Raw genomic sequence first — 14,220 nt, forward strand, 5'->3', positions numbered from 1 at the left:
AAACAAAAAAACTTATGTACGCATGTAAGAAGTTATACTTCATTGACAGGCTAACTTTACGTTTCTAACTTCTTCGTAGACTAGCTTTACTACTTTACTTCAGGGTGTCGGTTTTTTGGAACCGTGTGCGCGCACATCGTAAAATTTACTCTCATCGTCTTTACCTACCGCGTCAAAAGAATTATTACTTCAAACAGGAAAAAACTTACATTTTCTTACACCCACCCAGGATGGGTTGATAACGTTCACTTTAATATCTGCAACAAAATAAAATAGGTTATTAGAATATAATTTAGTAATTGTATTTTCCAGTTACTAATCTTCAGTAGAAACATCTGGTAGACATTGATCAAAAGGTTAAAATTTTGAAACAACTTGTGAAAATCACTCTTTAATCTAAATTTTAATCCGTAAGTTAAACTTTATAATTTTGTTCGCTCTATTTATTCTCATGATAATTTACACAATTCACTTATAGGAGAAATACATTAGAAAGAATACACTTTTAAATAGCTATAAGTATTACATTATTTATAGCCGAGCGTGTCGGTAATACACAATAGTTTAACACCTCATACGATATCGTCACAAAAAGCAAAAATTGAGGGTAGAAAAGTACTATATTGATGGTAAGACCACTTACGTCGTCGTCAAGTCGCTGTTACTATATTATTATATTAATTAATATATATAATTAGTCATTAAGAAAGAGAGCGTAAAAAGAAACAAGATATACAATTTTTTACGGGCCTTTTTAATAGCAAAATCATCTATAATATCATCATAGTTTTAAGCTATGATGATATTATAGATGATTTTGCTAATAAGATTTCAAATCTGCCGCCCCTAGGACGCTGCCGTCCCTAGGCCGCGGCCTATACGGCCTATTTATAAATCCAGGACTGCACGATGGGCAGGTGGGTAGGAGACTGCACGGCAGCTGTGCTTGGTACGGAGTAAGAAGCTGTTCCGGTGTGAAGTACTGCCTGACTTTATTGAGGATACCAAGTTTCTTACGCGCAGTTTTTACCTTAGATTCTATGCATTGTCCCAAGTTCAGATTAGACAAGATATTTATGCCTAGAAGATATTAGTGATCGATACAAATACACCAAAAAATGAGAATGAGATTGACATCTAAGATATAGACTATGCCTAGTTTAGATGTCATAATTTTTAGTTTTTTTTTTTTATCACTAGGTCGGCAAACAAGCGTACCGTTCACCTGATGGTAAGAGATTACCGTAGCTTATAGAGCGTTGCCGACCCAATTCCCAATCCCCCAGGAGCTCTGGTCACCTTACTCACCAACAGGAACACAATACTGCTTGAAAACAGTATTATTTAGCTGTGATCTTCTGTAAGGTCGAGGTACTACCCCAGTCGGGCGGCTCCACATTTTGAGCAGGAAATTCCTGCTGTGCCCTACCTCGGTTAATATAATATAATATAAAAAATATAAAAAAAATAAATATATAATAAATATACTTTTATATATTTTATACGATTTAATTAAAAATAACGTTATAAATTGTTTGAAAAACGTTGTAAAAGTGTTATAAAAAATCCTAAGTTTTGGATTATATATTTGTCTGTGTAAAAAGAGTGCTTTGGAATGTTTGATTTAATCAGAAAAACACCAACAAATTATATTTTTTGACATAACCGAAAATCAACTTTAATAATTAAAAACGAACACAATATTTATAGAAGAAATCAACCCCAAATGTAAAAGGAAAAGAAAAGCGAATTGAAATAAACAGTGAATGGAGTTTTACAAATTGGTGTCTGTGAGCTAATGTATTGTGAAAGCTCAAATGCGGTTGCTAAGGCCGCCATCAGTCTCTTCCACTGCGTCCAATTGCAAGACCTTTCTGTGACGCTCCTGGTTATTTAAACAAGCATCCGTCATATTTTAACTTAGACTTATTATTTTTATTTTTAATCGGTGTTAGTTTAAGTTTCTTTATTGTGTTTTTTTTTTTTAAATTTGTTTTTAAGTTATTCCTTTTTTTTATGAATGTATTTAAATGTTTTAAATGCAGTCCGTGACCCAATCTTGTGATGGCACGTCGAACACGATCCATACATGTATACAGTGCAACAAAGAATTCAAATCATTGAAAGGCCTCAAAATACATACTACAAAAACACACAGGAAATGTAGCCAAAATAGTTCACCTTCAGACATCCATCCCATTATTCCGCGTGCGCCTACTTATGTAGCCAATGATGCAACTCCTTTCCACACATATCTCAGCCATTTGAAAAATAGTATACCCATAGCTAAAAGAATCCCTCGAGGAGCTCGAATAACAGTTGCTAAGCATTTGTCACAATTAATCCAGAAATGTTACATTAGCAATTGTACTCAAGACTGGCAGAACCTATTTTTATTCTCATACAGCACATTACATATAATAAAAACTGATGAACCGAATTTATCGTTGACACAAAAGATTAAAAATAACTGTGCTGTAAGGTCCTCGCCTTCTCCCGCACCTCCAATTAAGCATGATGCCCCTCGTAATCGCAACAAAGTCATCGAAAACAAAATCTGTGACGGAGATCTCAAAGGTGCCGCTCGCCTTTTGTTCTCCAACGACGTGCTATCACCAGATACCCCTGACACCCTTCAGGCCTTACAGACAAAACACCCTCCAGCTCCAGTAAACCCATTTTTTCTAGACCCACCAACAGCAAGGCAAGAATGCCTTCAAATTCAAAACAAAGATGTTACGGGTGCCATTTTATCTTTTAAACCAGGTTCGGCTGCAGGTTTAGATGGAATCTCACCCCAACATTTGAAAGACTTAACATCGCATTCTGTGGGTGATGCAGGTGAGCAACTTGTAAATTCGATCACTAAATTAATAAATTTTATGTATTCCGGTAATGTCAATCCAGAAATTGTTCCCATTCTTTTCGGCGCGAACCTCATCGCCCTCACCAAAAAGGACGGAGGGGTGAGACCGATTGCTGTTGGATCAACACTTCGACGTCTGGCCTCCAAAATTGCTGTTAGACATATTTTACCAAAATTAAATTCGGAATTTGAACCCGTACAGTTAGGCTTCGGTGTAAAAGGAGGCTGTGAGGCAGCCGTCCATGCCTTACGCTCTTTCCTAACTTACGACCGGCCTGACGTGTTGCTCAAAATTGACGTCAAAAATGCTTTCAATTCGGTAAATAGGGATACCCTGCTGACAGAAATAAAACAGTATATACCGGAATTATACAATTATCTTCTTCTCAGTTACGCTGACCCAACAAAATTATTATATCGTTCTAATGAACTGTCCTCGGAAGTAGGTTGTCAACAGGGTGATCCCCTTGGGCCTGCAATTTTTAGTTTAGCTATAAATCCGATAATTAAAAATCTAAATTCAAAATTCAACGTCTGGTATTTGGACGACGGAACCCTAGGAGGTGATGTGGATACTGTGTTTTCGGACCTTTTTTTAATCAAAAATAAATTTGAAGCCATTGGTTTGGAACTTAATTTTAGCAAATGCGAACTTTTTATAAATAACTGCGACTTAAATTTAAATGACGTAAAACAAAAATTTAATATTTTGGCTCCAAATATTAAAATAGTTAACAGTAATTCGCTTTACCTTTTAGGTTCTCCAATTTTTGATGAATGTATTTCTGAATATATTAATAATTCATTCACTAAATTTCAAAATTCAGTTGACCGTCTCCTTGAAATTAGTCCACATTATGCACTTTGCATCTTAAAATATTGTCTTTTCGTCCCTAAATTTACGTATGCGCTCCGTTGCTGCTCCTTTTGGAATCACCCAGATCTTTTAACACAAGTAGACGACTTAATCAAAATTAGCTTAGAATCGATTCTCAATATGCAACTGAACGAGCAATCTTGGACCCAAGCGTCCCTACCTATCCGTTATGGTGGTTTAGGGATTCGCAAAATTTCCAGTGTCGCTTTACCAGCCTTTCTATCTTCTGTCCATAGTTCAGCAAATCTCATAAGTAAAATTTTAAGGGCATCCCCTTCAAACTTTGAGATTGCTGGTTTGGAAGAAGCTAGAAACGCTTTCTTAATTGCATGCCCAGGTCAAAATTTTCCAGTTTCTCCAAATTCACAGAGGAGCTGGGACGACATAAACTGCAAATTGACTTATGAAAATCTTTTAAGCTGTAGTACAGGCTCGGCGCGTGCTAGGCTTTTGGCCGTGGGTACGCATGAGGCTGGCTACTGGCTTCACGCGTACCCTTCGACAAATACAGGAACATTTCTTGAGCCTGACACGCTCCGAATCGCAACCTGTTTACGGCTTGGGGTTCCGGTCTGCGCTCCTCATAAATGTCCCTGTGGCAGTGATGTCGATAAGCTAGGACATCACGGTCTGTCATGCCTAAAAAGTGCAGGCCGCTTCTCGAGACATGCCGCACTTAACGATATCATACGCCGGTCCCTTGCCACCGTCAACGTGCCAAGTCTACTTGAGCCGACTGGTATTGCAAGAGACGATGGCAAGAGACCGGACGGTATGAGTTTGATTCCATGGAAGATGGGCCGGGTGCTGGTATGGGATGCAACCTGTTCAGACACGCTGGCCCCTTCCCATCTACATGGAACCAACAACAGAGCTGGTGCGGCTTGTGAAGCGGCGGAAAAAACAAAAGCAGACAAATACAGGGGTCTAGGCTCCGAATATGATTTTGTCCCATTCGGTGTCGAGACCCTTGGTCCGTGGGGTCCTAGTGCTATAACCCTTTTTAAGGAAATATCTAAAAGGTTATTCGACGTCACAGGAGACCGAAGAGCTGGCAGCTACTTCGGACAAAGAATTAGTCTAGCTATTCAAAGGGGGAATGCTGCCAGTATCTTCGGAACCTTGCCTAAAGGGACTCCTTTTAATAATATTTTTTAATTATTATATTATGTATATATATACTTAAGGTTTTTTAGTTTAATGTTATTTATCTAATTATTTCAATTAATTTATTATATATAATAATTTAAAAATATTAATAATCTTATATAAATCGTTAAATTGATATTTGTTATATTAAGGTTGCATTAGAAGACTATTTTGTCATTTATAAATAATTAAAAATATATAAAATAAAGAAATGTAATTGTAAATGTATTAAACGATGGAATATTAAACATTATACATATTTACATTATATTCACTACTTACATCTTAAGAACTAAATATTTACAGATAGTTTTGGTACAAATCATGTCTGCATGAAATCGTGCCAAGAATGCTGGCAGCATTTCCCCGTTGAATCGCTATGCCGATTCTCCGGGCAAAAAATGCACCAACCTTCTCGTCACCAGTGGAGGCAATAAAGCGAGGAGTTATTTCATTTAAAAAAAAATTATACTGCTACTCCAAGGTCCACGTTTTTCGATTGCAAATGGTGAAAAGATGTAAGTTGGAATTACTGACGAATATTTGTGCCGCTTAGTCGTTTCAGCTTTTTCTGCTGCGGCTCCCGTTTTTAAGGCTGTTTTCGTGACATCAGACGGAGCAAGTTCAGCACAGGTTACGTCTTAGAAAAGCGCTCGTCCCCTTTCCCAAGGAACCAACGTCAATCCATCAAGTCTCTTGCCATCATCGCGACTAATTCCTTTGAAATTACTGTCGTCCAATTCGTCATTAGTCACTGCTATTTATATAATATATTATATACACTTATATATTATATTACTGTTCCTTAATAATATATAGTTATATATAATATTATGTGTATATGTGTATGTATGTTTGTATGTGTATATGTTTATACGTATTTAAAATAATAATAATAATAATAATCGTTTATTCACACTCACATACACACATCGATACACAGACAACTTAAAGACTAGACAAAAAAAAAACAAAATTACAAGATAACTGCTCAACAATGTAAAATACCACGCAACTAAAATAAAACACAATAATTTTACAAAAAATATATATATTTATATACATAATAATAATAATAGGTAAAAACCAAGGTTATAAAATAATAATAATTTAAAAAAAAATTATAAAAAAAATGAAAAACAACAAAAGAATAGAGAAAAGCACAGAAATCGGCAATCTGCATAGCGATGCATTTATGGGAGTACTGAAAAGGATGACCCTCGGCATTTGTTGGAGAATCAAGATCCTTCAACACCGATTTTCAGCGTCACCCGTAAGCAGATAGGCGGAAAGCAGTCGTTATATACAACATAGCATATCCGCTAGATCGAAATTTTTGATATGATGATTTTATTTATTAAATGTTTAGAATTCCTAATGTATGGGTAACACAAAAATAAAATCGTACATATTAAAAATAGCATGGTGTCGTCTCCTGTCAAAGATTTTCATTGTAATATAAAACTTTGAATAGTTACGGGTTTCTGTAAAGAACTCACTATAGACGGCGCCACGGTTCGCTTAAACCGAAAATAAAATCATGATATCAAAAATTACGATCTAGCGGGTACATCATTTCATAGCTTAATTGGCTAGAGCGCCGCCACGGTCAGTCGGAGACGCAGGTTCGATCCCCGCTGGAACGGTCAATTTTTGATATAATATTCAAAAATGTTTAGAATTCCTAATGTGTGAGTAACACAAAAATAAAATCGTACATATAGGCCGCGTATTCCGAAAGAATCAATCTCTTTTCCACACGGACATCTGTGTTCAAAGCACAGTGGAGCTCCCAACCAGAAACTGGCAGCAATTCTAATACTTTCATTATCTAAAAGTGTCCCGAAAGTTATTTGACGGCATTGCGTGTAACCAATGACCTGACTCTTTATTTGACACAGCTAGAAGCCTGGCACGATTTTTGTCACTTGTAAGATTTAGCGTCAAATTTATATGAGTATTTTGAACTACTGAAATATCCCAAAGTTTTTGTTCTGTAAAGTCCTTCGGGATATCGCCATTAGGACACATTAACATTCCATTTTTCTATTACATCTATAGCATCTGTAATTTGGACTGAATTAGATTTTAAGATGTCAGAACAGACCCTCGATACTATGCACAGAAGCAAGAAATGTAGAAAGAGTGACTCGAAATTTTTCCCACGCCGATGGCAGCGTCTCTAATTGTTAAAGTGGCTTGGGTCCACGAATTTTTATCAAAAGATAAATTTAGAATTTTTTTCTAATGAATTTTTTAAAGTGGCATCAGTTTTTCGATCAGTCTAGGAAATTTCCAAAATTAGGCTTGCGCGCAAAATATAGACTATTTTCGGGACAAATAGATAATATTTTAATATACCCTAGGCAATATGAGAATTTAGAGTACCCAGTTTGTCAGTGTTTTCAACGAGTATTTTGATTTTATTATCCAAAATTTGCTGTATGCCTTCATCAAAAAGTGGTGCACGAAGACAAAGTGTACTTCTTTGAAATATTTTTAAATTAGGAGCAATTTTATTAAATAATTCCGTTGCCAAATTGATTTTGGAAAGTGATAGATCTCTAAAAAAAAATGTCACATTTCGAAGAATTTCATTTGACACCAATTTTATCAAACTCGTTTTTTATTTTGATTTAGTCTTCAACGACATTATCCACTTTACCTCCTATGGTTCCATCATCTAGGTACCATATTATGTTCAATTTTGATTTTAGAAATGCATTTATAGACACCTAGACTAAAAAGAGCTGGACCTAGTGGGTCTCCTTGCTAAATGCCAACATTAGAAAACATAGTATTTTCGCCTAAAACTAGTTTAGATGGTGAATGATAACATTGCCAAACATAAGGGTAAGTTTCAGAAAGATGTGATGAGACTTAGTTAAGCAAGGTTGCTATGTCTAAAGAATTAAAAGCATTCTTTATGTCAACTTTCAGCAGAACTTCAGCCTCATTACTTTTGTTTTTTAAAAAGTACGACTCGCTTGAACTGCTGCTTTACAGCCTCCTTTGTTATCAAAGCCCACCTGTATTGGTTGACATTTTGTTTTTAGGATGGAGACTATGTGTCTACGTGCCAGACGCAAGCTGGCAAAATGTAATATAGTGGGCGAAAATATGGTGGCAAAAACCATTGGGTTTTCGCCACCATATTTTAGCTTAGCAATAGGACGGATACTGCCGTCTTTTTTGTTAAAGGCACAAAGTCTCGCACTGTAAATATGAGACAAAAAAGATGAAGTTAACTTGCCAGATAACATGAAATTACAAAGATTGGTTATGTCATTCAAGAAAGCCTTGCCAGCGTCACCGGCTGAGACACTTACAAGATCTTTAAGATGTTGTGGTGTGATGCCGTCTATGCCACTAGCAGAGCCACTTGTGAATAACATAATTGCAGAATAGGTGTCTTCGACTACAACCTGTAAAACATTATTGGAAATAGGTGGATTTGAGAGCTAGGACGCTGGATTCGGTAAGGGATGCTTTTCGCGTAAGGCTTCTAGCGTTTTATTATCAAAAGGTGCTAGGGTATCAATATTGAAAAGAATGCGAGCTGCATTCTTAAGATCTCCATCCATTGCTTTATTTTCAATAATTTTACTAGGATCAGAATATAAAGGTCGTGGGCAGTTTTTACCACACTTTTATTAGCTTGGGTTGTATGTATGTATGTATGTAATGGAATCTTTGAGCATAATTTTCACCAATTTCCATAAGTTTGATTAATTTGAAACTTTGCACACGTGTCAAGGACCGATGACAATGCAATAATTCATATAGATATATCATAACAGTTTCCCAATATCCTTATGAGGACCGTCGGGATGAATAAATTCTTTCGTGGATCCTCTGTAAGGAAGTAAGAGAGATAAAGCTAGCGCGCGATCAGCGCATGCCTGCAGTTTCGGACTTCTTTCGCTCGGACACTCGGCACAGCACAACGGAGGCAGATACTTTTTCAGGCTAGTTGCCTTTTTACCTTGTTTATTCGTTACTAGCTGAATTGGATTATTCTCTTAACAATTTAAATTTTATTATAATTTTATTTTAAAGTAATTAGTTATGATTGATTGTTCGATCTTCTACTACTGTAATATAAACTCTTTGTAATTAAAAATTATTTTCTACTTTTTAGTTCGATTAGCTATAAAAGCGTGTTTTTTTTAGTTTTTTTTTTAAATTGTAATATACTAGCTTTTACCCGCGGCTTCGCTCTTATTGATTTTTTTTTTTTGACAAAAAGTAACCTATGTTACTTTTAATACCTCTAAGAATATATGTACAAAGTTTTATCATGATCGGTTAAGTAGTTTTTGCGTGAAAGTGTAACAAAAAACTTACATTTACATTTATAATATTATTAGGGATTAGGGATTAGGAATAATAATTTGAATGTCTAACAGCTATTCTGTTTTAATTTGGTTGATAAAGAACTATATATGATTTTATCTTTTTTTTTAGTAATCATAAGAGTAAAATCTTAGAAACATTAAATTTTAAATTTCATCGGACGGTAACGGACGGATAGGTAAGGCATACATAATAAGGCTACGTTTATCACAAATATTTTTGTAGTAAAACATTTTTTTTTATTCATAAATAAAAAGAACTGTCAAAAGCGCTTTTAATTTTTTTTTATATTTTGATATATTTTTATATAAAATTATTATAATTAAGCTGTTGTGATTGCCAGTTTTTATAATCGCCATATTGACGGCGGCTTAAAAAGCTTGAGCTTAAAAAAATTCTTGCTTTATACATGTTAAACCAAAGAAAACTGAAAGTGCATAGAATATTTTAACAAAATATTAAAAGCCAGTACTTAGAACTAACTTAAGCCTTTTTAAAGGCGTACATAATAAAATCACGTCATCAGTTAGAAGAAAAAAGGTGGCGTTTGAAAGCCATTAACCCTCAAGAAGAAATAGAATAGGATCGAACATTGGTAAATTATATGGACATTCTGTCAGCACTATTTAATTTAGATGTCGCAAGAAATCAATATAGCATATATTTCCATTTTTAACCAACTTCCAAAAAAGGAGGGGGTTCTCAATTCGACTGTATTTTTTTTATGTATTTATTTTTTATTCATCAGAACTTTTGACTGGGTGGAGCGATTTCGACAAATTTTCTTTTAATCGAAAGGTGGTATGTGCCAATTGGTCCCATTTAAATTTATTTGAGATCTAACAACTACTTTTCGAGCTATATCTAATAATGCGTTTTTACTTGACGCTTTTTTCGTCGACCTACGTTGTATGTTGTATGATAATTCTTTTTTTGTTGGAAAGGATATCCCAAGTTTATTACTATGATAAGGAAACCAGCATCTGATGATGGGATCTCAGAGAAATTGATGGAAATTCTTGAAAATCCGCAAAAACTTTTTACTGGGTGTACCGATTTTGATAATTCTTTTTTTGTTGGAAAGAAAATATCCCTAGTTTAGTACCATGATAAGGAAACCAGGATCTGATGATGGGATCCTAGAGAAATCGAGGGTAGCTCTTGAAAATCCGCAATAACTTTTTACTGGGTGTACCGATTTTGATATTTTTTAATTTAATCGAAAGCTGATGTTTATCATGTGGTCACATATAAATTTTATTGAGATCTGATAACTACTTTTTGAGTAATTTTTGATAACGCGTAGTTACTTGACTATTTTTTCGTCGATCTACGTTGTATTAGTCGTTGATGTAATTGAAGTCGGTTTTTTTTCGTTTGCGAGCAAACACAATTATTAATATATGTTTTTTATATATCAGTGGCACCTGAACATAACATAAATTGGTAAATTTTATTGGAAATTAATTCGTACATTAAAAAGAAAATAATACTCATTTAAAGTATGCAAAATATATTTATCAACTGTATATACATTCTTTACAATGTATTTTAAAGCAAAGCTTCTAAATCTCACTAGACAAAGTTTTATCAATAATAAAACTGACCATTGTAAACATATGAAACCGCTAAATTTTCCACGTAAGTAATGTATGTTAGAAGCTTCGCTGTTGCATACAAAATCTCATAATATACGTATATTTAAAGATTCAGAACTAAAAACTACGAGGACATAAACATGTTAGCATTCAATTAAAATGCTAAAGATGCAATAATATTGCTTACAAGTTTGTTAACCGTCCTATACCCACTAACGATTCGTATTTATTCAAAAATCGTTGAACTTTGAACGGGACATTAAAAATAATCGTTTTTGGATATAATGACTTGTTTTATGGCAAAAAGATTGTCAAACCATATTTAACTGACAAAAAGGCCAAAGCCCCTTTAAATAATTTGTATTTGTGGGACAATAGGGAAAGCATTACTGAGAAAAGCTAATAATATATTTAAATTTGCACACATCGTACCATAGACAAAATAAGAATTATTTACGAGTATCAATAATTAATACGGTCGAGATTACAGTCTTATTAAGATTGAAAGAAGACACATTACAATGAATATTCGGTTGCTGTACTTAAAGCGAGTTTTGAAAAGCGACCGTTTTCTATGTACAACAACCGTTTTTATATACAAACATTGTCAGTAAAAGGCTTCTGAAATAAATAATCCTTACTTCAACTATGGTAAGATTGGTAATAGAAAAAGATGAAATAGATAATATCCATTAGCTTTTCACGCCTCTTAAGCGAATCGGATGAGGTTGTACTCTACACTCCTTACAAAAATTAAGCGATTCCTTGAACAAAAATTGTCTTTATTTATATATCGCAATTCTACAACAATAATTTACATATAAATTTAATGGCAAAATACTAGTTTCAACTTTTATGACACTGTTTAAAGACATTTTGGTAAAGAATTAATGAGAAAAGCTTATAATCGCTTCGTACCATAAACAAAATAAGATTTATTGACGAGTATCAATGTCATTTAGGACAGAGAAGACATGATGGTGTAATTGGTGCGGTCGAAATTACAATCTTAGTAGGATTTTGCGGACCAACACATACATTAGAATAATAATATAATAAGTGCAATCTCGCGTTGACATTATACGAAACATGTCATCGCATAAAAGAGGTAAGTAGTTGAATAGAAGACAAAATAAAACTAGTAGGAAAAAAGGAAGTTTAAAAAAAATATGTGTAGGTAGTATTAAAATGAAATAAAATTTGAAACATAAATTGCCAGTTATAAATGAATTATTTATTTAAGCATTTAAGTTATTGATTTAGGAATTTTATAATAATTGTAGCATTAGGTATAGTTGATTTTTTTTTTGTTATGCAATGCAAGTCAAAGTAAATTTAAAAAAATTATACAACGCAGCGTTTCGTTCTACAAAGCGAAAATATATTGTAGTACTTACATTATTTTATATTAATTGTTGTGTACTACTCTCTTGTTATTGTTTATTTTGAAAAAATAATTACCACAATTGCTTGCTTTAACATTTTAGTGCTTCGTTTAATTTGCACAGGTAGTTTTGTAATCAATGATGGGTTTACAAAACTCTACTATCTATGCTTTTAACCTTATACGTATAATGGTACATTATTTACTATTTTCATATAAAATGGCAAAAAATGATTTCTGAATATTCTATTTAATCCATTTGGCAGAATAAATATGGTTTAACCGATCTTTTGTTACATTTCAAACATAAAATAAAAAATTAAATTTCTACTAAATAGATTTCAATATTCATTTTATAATAAAAATTGTACAAATTCAATATCAATATTTTTACAATTTTAAAAGGTAAAAATCATTTCATTTCAATGTAATTTGGCAGACAAAAGTTGAGATAATTATAGGACTTACAAATATAATAGAATTGAAAACCTCTTCATTTTATATCGGTTAAAAATTGAATAATTTACCTAAGAGTTATTAAAGAGAGGTTCAATGAATTTCGATACACAATATGTATCAGTTATACCATCAAATAAACTTAAATTTAAAATATTGTATATTATGTACCTCAGTACTTTTTGTCATCATGATGATGATTATGATGATGAGTACTTTTTGTACATTTGCAGTCAGGTAAATTTAATTTATTATTTCATAATTGATGCTAATAATCAAATTTTAAAATTCTGTTATTATTTTGGATTCAACGTTACAAACGTTGTCAAACTGGATGTCAAAACATTTTATCAAATTTCGTCAATATGTAAATCATAATTTTGTCATGACAAAGTAAGAACATTTGTAAAATAAACGATTCTATGGCACACATAATTAAAATTGTATCTAACAACAATTGACTGAATTACTCTTATATCTACTGGTTGGAATACATGGTGGTAGCCCGGACCTGAAATAGTACAAAAAAAAAAAATTAAAACAAATAAAATTTGTGTGTGCAATTCAACACGGCAGAAGTGAAACTTCTGAAAAGTCGTAGCAATGTAGGCCGTTGCGGTTTGTTCTATGGACGATGATCACGGTCTCGTGAAAAGGGTCGTAAGCGCCACGCAAAACGCGTCGCTTACGTGTTTTGCGAAGTAGCATATTCTATCTCAATTTCTCCTGTACATTTATCTATTTCTCTCTCTATCGCAATGCATTTTCGTTTCATCGTGTTTTAAATGTCAACGATCCTGAAATTTAACTTCCATAAAGACAATTATCAGCAAATGTTTTTAATTTCTACTGTTAGTTAAAACTGTCCTATTTGTTCAAATCTTTGAATGAAATGTCAATCTTGAAATTTGATTGAATTGTCAATCTTCAATAAAAATATTTTTGGCTCATCCGCCCGAACTCAAATACATTTTTAAGGTTGTAATAGATGACTCTTGATACGGTACAGTTTGTATTTTTGTTAACCTGAGTTCACTGAGGTGGGCACGACAAGATATAACTTCCTTAAAATCTGGAACACTTTGTCTGGGGAAGTACCCAGACCTTACCAGAAAATCACAGCTAAATAACACTGCTTTCACTACTTGTAGTGTTGTGTTCCTGTCTGAGAAAGGTAGAGAGTTCGGACAGGTCGGCCACGCGCTGACGATACTTCTGATGTTGCAGGCGTCTATAAACTTCGATAATCGCCAACTATAGGTATTATCTATCTATATATATAAAGATATCGTGGCAATGTTAGTATATATATATATATTCGTGAATGCAATAATAATTATATATAGCACTGTACATTAAGTACTGTGTGGCTACGGTACTAAAGAATTTAGCCACCCCCTCTCTTCCCGTGGGTGTCGTAAGAGGCGACTAAGGGATAACACAGTTCCACTACCACATTGGAACTTAAAAAGCCGACCGGTGGCGGGACAACCATCCAACTGCTAGCTTTGAAATACACAGGTCGAAGACGGGC

This window comes from Melitaea cinxia, chromosome 25 (assembly GCF_905220565.1).
Source record: "Melitaea cinxia chromosome 25, ilMelCinx1.1, whole genome shotgun sequence".
Lineage (NCBI taxonomy): Eukaryota > Metazoa > Arthropoda > Insecta > Lepidoptera > Nymphalidae > Melitaea > Melitaea cinxia.